The 11475-nt window shown below is 42.7% G+C and overlaps 1 pseudogene; it reads right to left on the minus strand.

The window, feature by feature from the left end:
• Positions 1-113: 113 nt before the first annotated feature.
• Positions 114-6431, minus strand: LOC138929714 (BCL-6 corepressor-like; annotated as a pseudogene).
• Between the last annotated feature and the right edge of the window lie 5044 nt (positions 6432-11475).

An 11475-nucleotide genomic window follows, 5' to 3' on the forward strand; every position in this document is an offset into this window, starting at 1 on the left:
AATAATTTTAAGCATTTAAATTATTATAAGCTTCATTAACCAAATCTCCCTGTTGCCCTACCATACAATAACCTCCCCCCCCCCTCCCCATTCCTCTTCATGCATTTAAAAAACTAGCACCTGGTCAATTTGCTGCAATTCAGGTGGAGGGCCCAGCTGCAATGCCTGCTGCTCCGGGCTGGACTGGAATAAGCATCCAGCCTTGTAGTGATACACTTGAACCAGTCATCCAGATAACCAGCAGAGTTAGCAATTCTCTTTGCCAGCCTAGACAGCTTTGGTTTCAGAACTTTGCTACTGGTTGATTTTGCCTCGTGAGCTCAATCTTTGGTATTGGTGGAGGTGATATCCACACTTGGTGGGGCACCAGCCATGCAAAAGGGTTTGGGTACCTTTTTTTTTTTTTTTTACCAGAAGTTACAGCAAGGCAATCATTTCCCAGAATTGGCTGCAGGAACAGAGTCAAGACTGGCATTTCTCAGTTCTCCCTGTTGTGTCCCACTGGAACATTCCCTTTGCTAAAGCTAAAGACTGAGGGGTCTGGAGTGTGTTTGAAAGCATAGGCTTCATCACTGATGCACCCCAACTCCTCCCTCAGAGTAATTAAATCCTGGTAAGGCTGAAGCACCGGGTCAGTCAGGGGTTTGGTGCCCTCGGCACTCTGGAGAAGACTCAGTTTTAAAGCTGGCTATATGTATGCATTACATTTTTCATCTGGCTCTTCCTGCAGAAGAGCTACATATAGAAGGCTGTCATTTATGATGACAGTTTTCCCTTGATTCTACAAAACGCTTCCATTTAGGTTCTTGTCGCTCAAGATCTCCGAATGTAACATCGTTCTGTTAGCTCCAAACGTCTCAGAAAATTTATTTTGAAGGCTTGGGTCCTCAAAAGAGGATCTGTCGTCAGAGCAGGATAACTTCTTTGATTCTTTAGTGGTCTCTACAGGAGTCCAACCAATGTGCCTTCATTTGTCACAGATTCTGGCAGGCCCATGGGTACCTTGGCTTTGGAGCAAGATGGCTGGGAAAGGGAGTACTATTTAGCAAGAAAACTTGATGAGGGTGTGCAGGTTTCTTGATATGATATGAGAGAGGATTTAGAGGTATGGTTTCATGTGCTAAGTAGGGAAGGTAACTCCAATGGTAGGAAATTTGTGGGGACGTGAACACCTCCACTGGAGACAGAAAAGCCAAATTAAGCGGAAGATCACCCTCACTGCTTTGAAATTAGGTTCTGGGTTCCTGGCTTTGATGCCCTTGCTGCCAGTGTCATTGCTTTGTTTGACAGATGTGATCAACACCTGACCCATATGTTGATTAAGAGATGCCACTGAACCCATGGAACTCCTACTAGTTTTGGTGACATCCACACTACCATTTGGGATTGACAACACAAAGGCTAGGTGGCCCACACTCAGCTTTGACCCCAACACATCAGTGACCATGGCAACTGTGTTTCTCATTCAGGAACAAAATGAACTGCACTGCTGGGGGATGGCCCAGTCCAAACTCTCGCTCTTCAGAAGCAAGCCTCTACCACTGTTCTCTTCATTGGAATTTAGCCCATGCACCAACGAGAATGAGGGGGTTCTGCTAATGATGTCAGATCTATAGACAGCACAATCATTTCCTGGAGGGAACAGAGTTTCTTCTGGAATCTCACTTCTGGAGAACACTAAGCCACTTCCAGCTCGGCTGTGAGCCAAGACTTCAGGAGCCATCTTCTTCATGTGGTCAGTTTTGGAAGCAATGACACCCGCCATCTCAGAAGACAAGTCTAGTGGCTTACTGGTGACACCTTTGGTAAACATCTGCTTCTCCAATGGAGGAGATGAGCTGCCATCCTTTCTGTCATGACCCATTTTTTTCCCCAAGTGTCCACAGGAATCGGCTGCGTGCTTTCAGCTCCCTCTGGATACTTGCTGCTGCAGGGTCTGGCCATGAGGCACTTGCTGCTGATCTTCATGTATGGCTTCAACATGGTGATGGAAGGTAAGGCAGAAATCCTGGCATAATGCTTATTGATTTCAGAGCAGATGTTTGCAGTGGGCGGAGAAGGAAAGAGGAGTCTTGGTAAAGGCCAGGGTGACAGTGGTAGAAGACCTGTGTCCCCCAGCAGGCCAGTGGTTACTGCCTTGGCAGAAGGTCCCTAGGCTGCTCATTATTCCAACAGTGGGAATTAACGAGGTTCCCATGACTGACACCAATCTTCCAGTACAGGCTTTTGTCTGCACAGAGCACATGTGGGGTGCCTGGGGATGATGAAGGTATTAAGAGCCTCACAGGAGAAGCAAGAGATGATACCATGTGAGGATTCACAGACTGAGGTGGTGGCAGGCAGAGAAAATGCTCCTCATTTGTGCAGACTGGAGACTACATTGGCTGAGCTATTCTGTAGGACTGAGGTGGCAGTGCCTTTGTATATGTCCACTGATACTTATTTGGAAAGTTGCAGGAAGGGGAGACGTCTGGCACGGTTCCCTCCAGGGCAACTGGAAGTAATGAAGACCACTATGTTGAGATGGCTACATTTGTCACTGGCAGACCTATCTGAACCCAATGCTGCTGCTGTAGGGACAGCACTTTTTTCTGTGTTCTAAGTGGTGTTTTGTACACACCACTGAAGTTATCAGGCAGCTTTCCAGACAAGTGGAAGCCTCCACTGTTTTGGGTGTCTTCAGTTTGAACTCCACCTCTGGATTCCTTTCTGAAGAAGACTTAGCTCCACCTAAAGAGCTCATGCCACTCTCCTGACCTTTCTCTGAGGCCAGTACACACCAGACAGAAGAGACAATACCTTCAAGGACACAGATGTCCCTCTGGAAGAGGCCAGTGCAGTCCGTGCTCAGCTCTGCAATGCCATCAATCCAGTGGACAGCAGCCACATCCACCTTTACAGAAAAAGAACATGACTTGTGTGTTATTTTTCATGCTTTCAAAGCAGAAGTATCCATCTCAAAGAAAGTCCGTAGATTAATTTTCCATGACAGCAGCCTAACATTAGAGCAAACATGGTTAAAGATGAAATTAAACTAAAATATCCATGGGTCTCCATTATTCTATTTCCCTTCTCCACTCATATATTTTCACTTCTATCTCATAGCACTTAAATGGGCTTCCTGCATTTCTTCACCACTCAATCAGCCATCATTCTGAAAGCATGTAAAATTTTATATCCTTTTAGAGTTAATATTTATTAGTTAAATTATTAAATGAATGAGAAGAGACAATGATTTGACTTATAAATAATAAAGATATTATTTTCTTTTAATTAAATTTCTAAAATAACTAATAATTAAAATAATTAAATTATTACTGTATTAAATAATAAAAACAATAATAAAGACAACAATTTACATTAACCCTCCCCAGACGTGTCAGGGTTGTATGTGGATCCTTTCCTGGGCACAGAAAAGGAAGACTTATTATAACCAAAAACAATCTTACATGAACAACTGGGAATAGAACTTCATTCCTAAACTAACAGAGCATCTAAGGGTCAAAATGCTGTTGCATCTTTCTCCTCTTCTCCCCGGTATCTGATGACAGAACTGTGTTTCATATTCACTGGTAAAATATATATCAAAAGGGTCTACAAAAGGCTGAAAATTTATTCAGGTGCCACCACTGACAAAAAACAAAGCTGGAAACAGGAAAGCAGTGAGAGAAAACTGACTCACATGTATATGCAGATTTATTTAAAATTGCTAAGATTTTTTAGCAGAAATATTCCAGGAAACAAAGCAGTAGATAATAAATTAAAAGTGTGAGAGAAAACAACTGTTAACCAAGATTACTACATCTGAAAAACTGTATTTCAAAACTGGAAGATAAATTAAGAGTTACCCCAGATTAAGAAACACTAAGGAAATTCATTATCACCAGAAATTCATTTCTTCCTTAGAAGAAATCCTAACTGGGGTCAAATTAAAACAAACAAACAAAAAATATTCCATAGAAACACAGAATCATATGGATCACAATACTTTCCCATAAAGTCTGTCACAGTTTCCATTGTTTCCCCATCTATTTTCCATGGAGTGATGGGATTGGATGTCATGATCTTGGCTATTTTAATGTTTATTTTTAAGCCAGCTTTTTCACTCTCCTCTTTACCGGGGTCCAGCCCGGTTGGATCCAGGGATATCCTCAGGGTGACGGCATCGGTTGGGGGTTGGGGGTGGGATGGGGGGAAGACTAAAAGAAAGAATGAATGTTGCAGTTAAGAAAATAGAGGAGAGAGAGAGGTTGACATTCCTTGGTTTACACAGAAAGCCAATAAATCCCCAGAACAGGACTTGCACTGTTCACGTAGGCCACAGGTGCCCTCTGGAACCACTGAAGGTGCTTCACCTTGGGCATCTTCTCGAGTGAGTCTTAGAAGCCTGGGCAGGAATGTGAACTCAGAGGGCCCCAGCACTCCAAGGAGTCAAACTGAAAAAGAAAGAAGACAAGAACAACACGGAGAGACTAAGCTTCAGTGAGCAAGGCGTGCAACTTTATTTTCACAGGGAACTTTTATACCTTAAGTTGTACATAGAGAATAATGGAAGATGCAGAGTCATGCACGGTCAGCAGCCCTGACCCTTATCAGAACCAGGCGTTCTTTCTGTATACCTATTTGTATACACAGGTCTTAGGTGACTTACATCATCTTCTGGCCCGGAGTCCTGCTAACATTTTATGACCTTTCTTCTGATAAAGGTTAGTTAACCAGAAAGCTTATTTTCTCTAAAAGTGTTTTTTTCTAAAGTCAGGCACCATTCTCCGAAAGCACTAGATAAAGTTGCATTCCTATAGGGCAAAGGTGCAGTGGGCTATAACAGGGAAATAATTTATTAACTCAAGGCTCAGTGTTGTTAATATCAAGGCCACTACTTATATTTCTATATATCAACTATGTTAATTAATGCTCACAATATGAAAACTTGGCAGCAAACATTGGCTCAACAATGAGACCCTTCACCAGTACAGTTGTAATAATTTTAACTCCTCAAAAGGCTTTATTAAAGCTTCCCATGCCTCTCGCAGTTGGGAGGCTGTAAACAGCCACAGGTGTAGTTGTAAAAGTCCAGCTAAACCTGTCAGGCAAGTTAGAGAGCCATCAGAGGGGTTTGAATGCATTAAGCTCAGGTGGCTGGAACCAGCACACTATGTGCGGCCAAGAGGAACTACCCCACATCCCAAGTCAGAGGCAGAAGCTGGGAAAACCCCATGTCCAAAGGGCGGGGGCCAATAGGAGTTACCCCACGTCTGAGGTTGGAACAGTGGCCGAGAGTGCCAGGTTGTGACGGCACAGGAATGGCCTTGAGGAACCACATCCGAGGCCAGGAGCGGCTGCCGGGAGGACCAACCCCACATCCAAGGAGCAGTGGCTGCGTGGGCGCAGGAGGGTCTAGAGGAGCTATCCCACGTGGAAGGTCAGGAAGGGTGGCGGTAAGGAGATACCCCTCATCCAAGGTAAGGAGCAGCGGCTGCACTTTGCTGGAGCAGATACCCCTTGAAGAGATACCCCATGAAGAGATATCCCATGCCCAAAGTAAGAGAAACCCAAGTAAGTTCGTGGGGGTTGCAAGAGGGCATCAGAGGGCAGGCCCACTGAAACCATACTCAAAGAAAACTAGTCAGTCTAATCACACTAGGACCACAGCCTTGTTTAACTCAATGAAACAAAGCCATGCCCATGGGGGTAACCCAAGACAGGTGGGTCATAGTGAAGGGGTCTGACAGAATGTGGTCCACTGGAGAAGGGAATGGCAAACCACTTCAATATTCTTGCCTTGAGAATCCCATGAACAGTATGAAAAGGCAGAATGAGAGGATACTGAATGAGGAACTCCCCAGGTCAGTAGGTGTCCAATAAGCTACTGGAGATCAGTGGAGAGATAACTTCAGAAAAAATGAAGGGATGAAGCCAAAGCAAAAACAGTACCCAGCTGTCGATGTGACTGGTGATAGAAGCAAAGTCCGATGCTGTAAAGAGCAATATTGCATAGGAACCTGGAATGTCAGGTCCATGAATCAAGGCAGATTGGACATGGTCAAACAAGAGATGGCAAGGGAAACGTCGACATTCTAGGAATCCGTAAACTAAAGTGGACTGGAATGGGTGAATTTAACTCAGATGACCATTATATCTACTACTGCGGGCAGGAATCCCTCAGAAGAAATGGAGTAGCCATCATTGCCAGGGTCCAGCCCTGGTTGATCCAGGGAATTCGAAGAGGGAATGGCATTGGCGAGGAAAAATTTATTTATTTAATTAGAAATACAAAGAGATTAAGAAGACATAGTATAATAGGAAATTTTAGTGGAGAAAAGAGAATGAATAACTTGGTTTACGTGGAGAACCAGTAAAGTTCCATACAAGGAACTTGCACCAGCTACGTTAGGCCGCTGGCGTCCTCTTGAATAGCGGGGGTGCCCCATCTTGGGCTCCCTCTCTCGCGGATCTTAGAAGCAAGGGGCAAGTAAGTGGACATGGCGAGCCTCCACGCCCCAGATGGGAATTCAGCCAGAAAATAGAGTAAGAAAAGAGTAACACGGGGTAAAACAGTATTTCCAATGACTGGTGTGGCCTCTATTGTCTAGAAACGCCTTTTATACCCTTTTGATTGTACATGGAGATCAATGGGTAATACAAAATTATGCAGCATTAGCAGCCCAGACTCATCAAAACCAGGCTTTTCTCTTTGCATACCTAGTTGTATACACAAGTCTTAGGTGATTTACATCATATTCTGGCCAAAAGGGGCAATTAACATTTTACAGCCTTTTTTCTGATAAGGGTTTGTCAACCAGAAGACTTACTTGTTTTGATCTTCCCGAAGTGAGTGCCACTCACAGAAAACACTAAATAAAGTTACATTCTTGCATAGCAAGTATACAGCAATTTATAACAAGTAAAAGGAGTATAGTGATTTATAACAAAAGAAAAGTAATTAACTCAGAAGTCTAGAATTGCTAACATCAAAACTATTATATATCCTTTCCCATATCCCATTTACATTGATTAACATCCTCCCAGGTGCCTAAAAGATAAAGAATATGGCGGTCTAGCAGCAATCATAGAGTCAACAGTGAAACCCTGTCACCAATATGATTTTTAGCTCTTTAGAATAGGCTCTGTATCTTTAAGATGATTTTAAGCTTTGTGCCTCTTGTGGTTGTGGGGCTGCAAGCAGTTCACAAGCAGTAAGAGGTCTGGGGGAAACTATTAGGCAAGTTAGAGAGCTATCAGAGGGTGTTTTAAGCAGAGACATTCTTTTGCAGGAGACTGAAGCCCTGAATTAACTTTTTCCAGAGAGTGTCAGAAGGGTGGGAAAGTACAATACAATAAGGCAGGCAGATTCTTATTTTGGGGGTACATGGTCAGGAAATACCAGGGGGAAACCCTGAGGCCTGACTTGCCTTGCCCATCAGGCCTCTGCCACATGACCTTGTCATGGGTGAAATTCCTCACGTTGGCTCCTGGCACATCATGGTCAAGAAAAGAATCAGAAATTCAGTACTTGGATACAATCTCAAAAAGGACAGAATGATCTCTGTTTGTTTCCAAGGCAAACTATTCAATATCACAGTAATCCAACTCTATGCCCCAACCAATAGCACTGAAGAAGCTGAAGTTGAATGGTTCTATGAAGACCTACAAGACGTTTTATAGCTAATACACAAAAAAGATGTCCTTCAGGATAGGGGACTGAAATGAAAAAGCTGGAAGTCAGGAAACACCTGGAGTAACACTGGAGTAAATTTGGCCTTGGAATGTGGAATGAAGCACGGCAAAAACTAATAGATTTTTGCTAAGAAAATGCACTGGTCATTGCAAACACCTTCTTTGAAAACACAAGAGAAGACTCTACACATGGACATCACCAGATGGTCAACACAGATATCAGATTGATTATATTCTTTCCAGCCAAAATGGAGAAGCTCTATACAGTCAACAAAAACAAGACCAGGAGGTCATATGTGACACAGATCATGAACTCCTTATTACCAAATTCAGATTTAAATTAAAGAAAGTAGGGAAAACTGCTAGACCATTCAGGTATGACCTGAATCAAATCCCTTTGGATTATGCAGTGGAAGTGAGAAATAGTTTTAAGGGCCTAGATCTGATACATAGAGTGCCTGATGAACTATGGAATGAGATTCGTGACATTGTACAGGAGACAGGGATCAAGACCATCCCCATGGAAAAGTAATGCAAAAAAAGCAAAATGGCTGTCTGTCTGAGGAGGCCTTACAAATAGCTGTGAAAAGAAGAGAAGTGAAAAGCAAAGGAGAATAGGAAAGGTATAAGCATTTGAATGCAGAGTTCCAAAGAATAGCAAGAAGAGATAAGAGAGCCTTCTTCAGTGATCAATGCAAAGAAATAGAGGAAAACAATAGAATGGGAAAGACTATAGATCTCTTCAAGAAAATTAGAGATACCAAGGGAACACTTCATGCAAAGATGGGCTCGATAAAGGACAGAAATGGTATGGGCCTTACAGAAGCAGAAGGTATTGAGAAGAGGTGGAAAGAAACCACAGAACAACTGTACAAAAAAATCTTCATGACGCGGATAATCACAATAGTGTGATCACTCATCTAGAGCCAGATATCCTGGAATGTGAAGTCAAGTCGGCCTTAGAAACATCACTACGAACAAAGCTAGTAGAGGTGATGGCATTTCAGTGGAGCTATTTCAAATCCTGAAAGATGATGCTGTGAAAGTGCTGCACTCAATATGTCAACAAACTTGGAAAACCCAGCAGTGATTACAGCACTGGAAAACGTCAATTTTCATTCCAACCCCAAAAAGAGGCAATGCCAAAGAATACTCAAACTACCGCACAGTTGCACTCATCTCTCATGCTAGTAAAGTAATGCTCAATATTCTCCAAGCCAGGCTTCAGTAATAAGTCAACCGTGAACTTCTTGAATTTCAAGCTGGTTTTAGAAAAGCCATAGGAAACAGATCAAATTGCCAACATCTGCTGGATCATCGAAAAAGCAAGAGAATTCAAGAAAAAAAACATGTGTTTCTGCTTTATTGACCATGCCAAGCCCTTTGACTGTGTGGATCACAATAACCTGGAAAATTCTGAGAGAGATGGGAATACCAGACCACCTGATCTGCCTCTTGAGAAATCTGTGTGCAGGTCAGGAAGCAACAGTTAGAAGTGTACATGGAACAACAGATTGGTTCCTAATAGGAAAAGGAGTACGTCAAGGCCGTATATTGTCACCCTGCTTATTTAACTTATATGCAGAGTACATCATGAGAAATGCTGGACTGGAAGACAGAAACTGGAATCAAGATTGCCGGGAGAAATATCAGTCACCTCAGATATGCAGATGACACCACCCTTATGGCAGAAAGTGAAGAGAAACTTAAAAGCCTCTTGATGAAAGTGAAAGTGAAGAGTGAAAAAATTGGCTTAAAGCTCAATATTCAGAAAAGGAAGATCATGGCATCCGGTCCCATCACTTCATGGGAAATAGATGGGGAAACAGTGAAAACAGTGTAAGACTTTATTATTTTGGGCTCCAAAATCACTGCAGATGGTGACTCCACCTATGAAATTCAAAGACGCTTACTCCTTGGAAGAAATGTTATGACCAACGTTGATAGCATATTCAAAAGCAGAGATATTACTTTGCTGGCTAAGGTCCATCTAGTCAAGGCTATGGTTTTTCCAGTAGTCATGTATGGATGTGAGAGTTGGACTGTGAAGAAGGCTGAGCACCTAAGAATTTATGCTTTTGAACTGTGGTGTTGGTGTTGAAGAAGACTCTTGAGAGTCCCTTGGACTGCAAGGAGATCCATGCAGTCCATTCTGAAGGAGATCAACCATGGGATTTCTTTGGAAGGAATGATGCTTAAGCTGAAACTCCAGTACTTTGGACACTTCATGCGAAGAATTGACTCACTGGAAAAGACTGTGATATTGGGAGGCTTTGGGGACAGGAGGAGAAGGGGATGACAGAGGATGGGATGGCTAGATATCATCACTGACTTGATGGACGTGAGTCTGTGCCAACTCTGGTAGTCGGTGATGGACAGGGAGGCCTAATGTGCTGCGATTACAGGATCGCAAAGAGCTAGACACTACTGAGTGACTGAACTGAACTGAACTGAACTGAACTGACCGAACTCCTATTATGCCAAAGAGACTTATTAACTAGAGCCCTAAGTTCATTTTCTTCAGAGAAACGTGGTCGGGGATAGCCCCCCATTCGTATCAGAGGAGTTGGTGGAAGGCATAAATGGTAAGACAGACAGACTCTGGTTTGGGGATAGTGCTTGAGCAGGTCCAAGGCATCCCTTGAGTCCTGATACGCCTTTCCCGTCAGGTCTCTTCCACCTGACCTTTGTCATGGGTGGGATTTCTCGTGCTGGCTCCTGGAACCTCTTTCACTTTCATTAAAAGGATCTTTAGTTCCCCTTCATGTTCTGCCAGAAGGGTGGTGTCATCTGAGGTGGTGTCAGCCTTAACCAATTTCTGAAGTTATTGATGTTTCTTCCAGCAGTCTTGATTCCAGTTAGTGCTTCATCCAGCACAAGATTTCACAGGTACTCTTATATGTACTCTGCATATAAATTAAATAAACACGGTGACAATATACAGGCTTGATGAACTCCTTCCCCAATTTGGCCCCAGTCTGTTGCTCTAACCATTCTGTTCCTAACCACTGCTTCTTGACCTGCATACAAATTTCCCAGGAAGCAGGTAAGGTGGTCTGGTATTCCTTCGACTTGAAGGATTTTCCAGTTTGTCATGATCCACACAATCAAAGGCTTTGGCATAGTCAGTAAAGCAGAAGTAGCTGCTTTTCTGGTAATCTCTTGCCTTTTCTATGATCCACAGAAGTTTGGTAATTGATCTCTGGTTCATCTGCTTTTTGTCAATCCAACTTGAAGATATAGAAATTCCTTGTTCACATACTGTTGAAGCCTCCCTTCCAGGTATAACCTAAATCAAATCCCTTATGATTATACAGTGGAGATTTTTTAAAAAAATGATTCAAGGCATTACATAGCATAGAGTGAAGAACTATGGATGGAGGTTCATAATATTGTACAGGGTTGGTGATCAAAACCATCCCAAAGAACAAGAAATGCAAGAAAATAAAATGGTTGTCTAAGCAGGGCTTACAAGTAGCTGAGAAAATAAGAGAAGCAAAAGACAAAGGAGAAAAGGAAAGATATACCCTTCTGAATGCAGAGTTCCAGAATAGCAAGGCGAGATAAAGCCTGTTAGGTGAACAATGCACACAAACAGAGAAAAACAAGATTAGGGATCTCTTCAAGAAAATTGGAGACACCAAGGTAACATTTCATGCAAAAATGGGCACAATAAATAACAAAAATGGCAAAACTATGAGAAGCAGGAAAGATAAAGAAGAGATAGCAAAAACACACAGAAGAATTTGAAGGAAAAAAAAAAAGTACTAATGATTCAGATAATCACAATGGTCCCTA

This window comes from Ovis canadensis, chromosome Y (genome assembly GCF_042477335.2).
Source record: "Ovis canadensis isolate MfBH-ARS-UI-01 breed Bighorn chromosome Y, ARS-UI_OviCan_v2, whole genome shotgun sequence".
In the NCBI taxonomy this organism is placed as follows: Eukaryota; Metazoa; Chordata; class Mammalia; order Artiodactyla; family Bovidae; genus Ovis; species Ovis canadensis.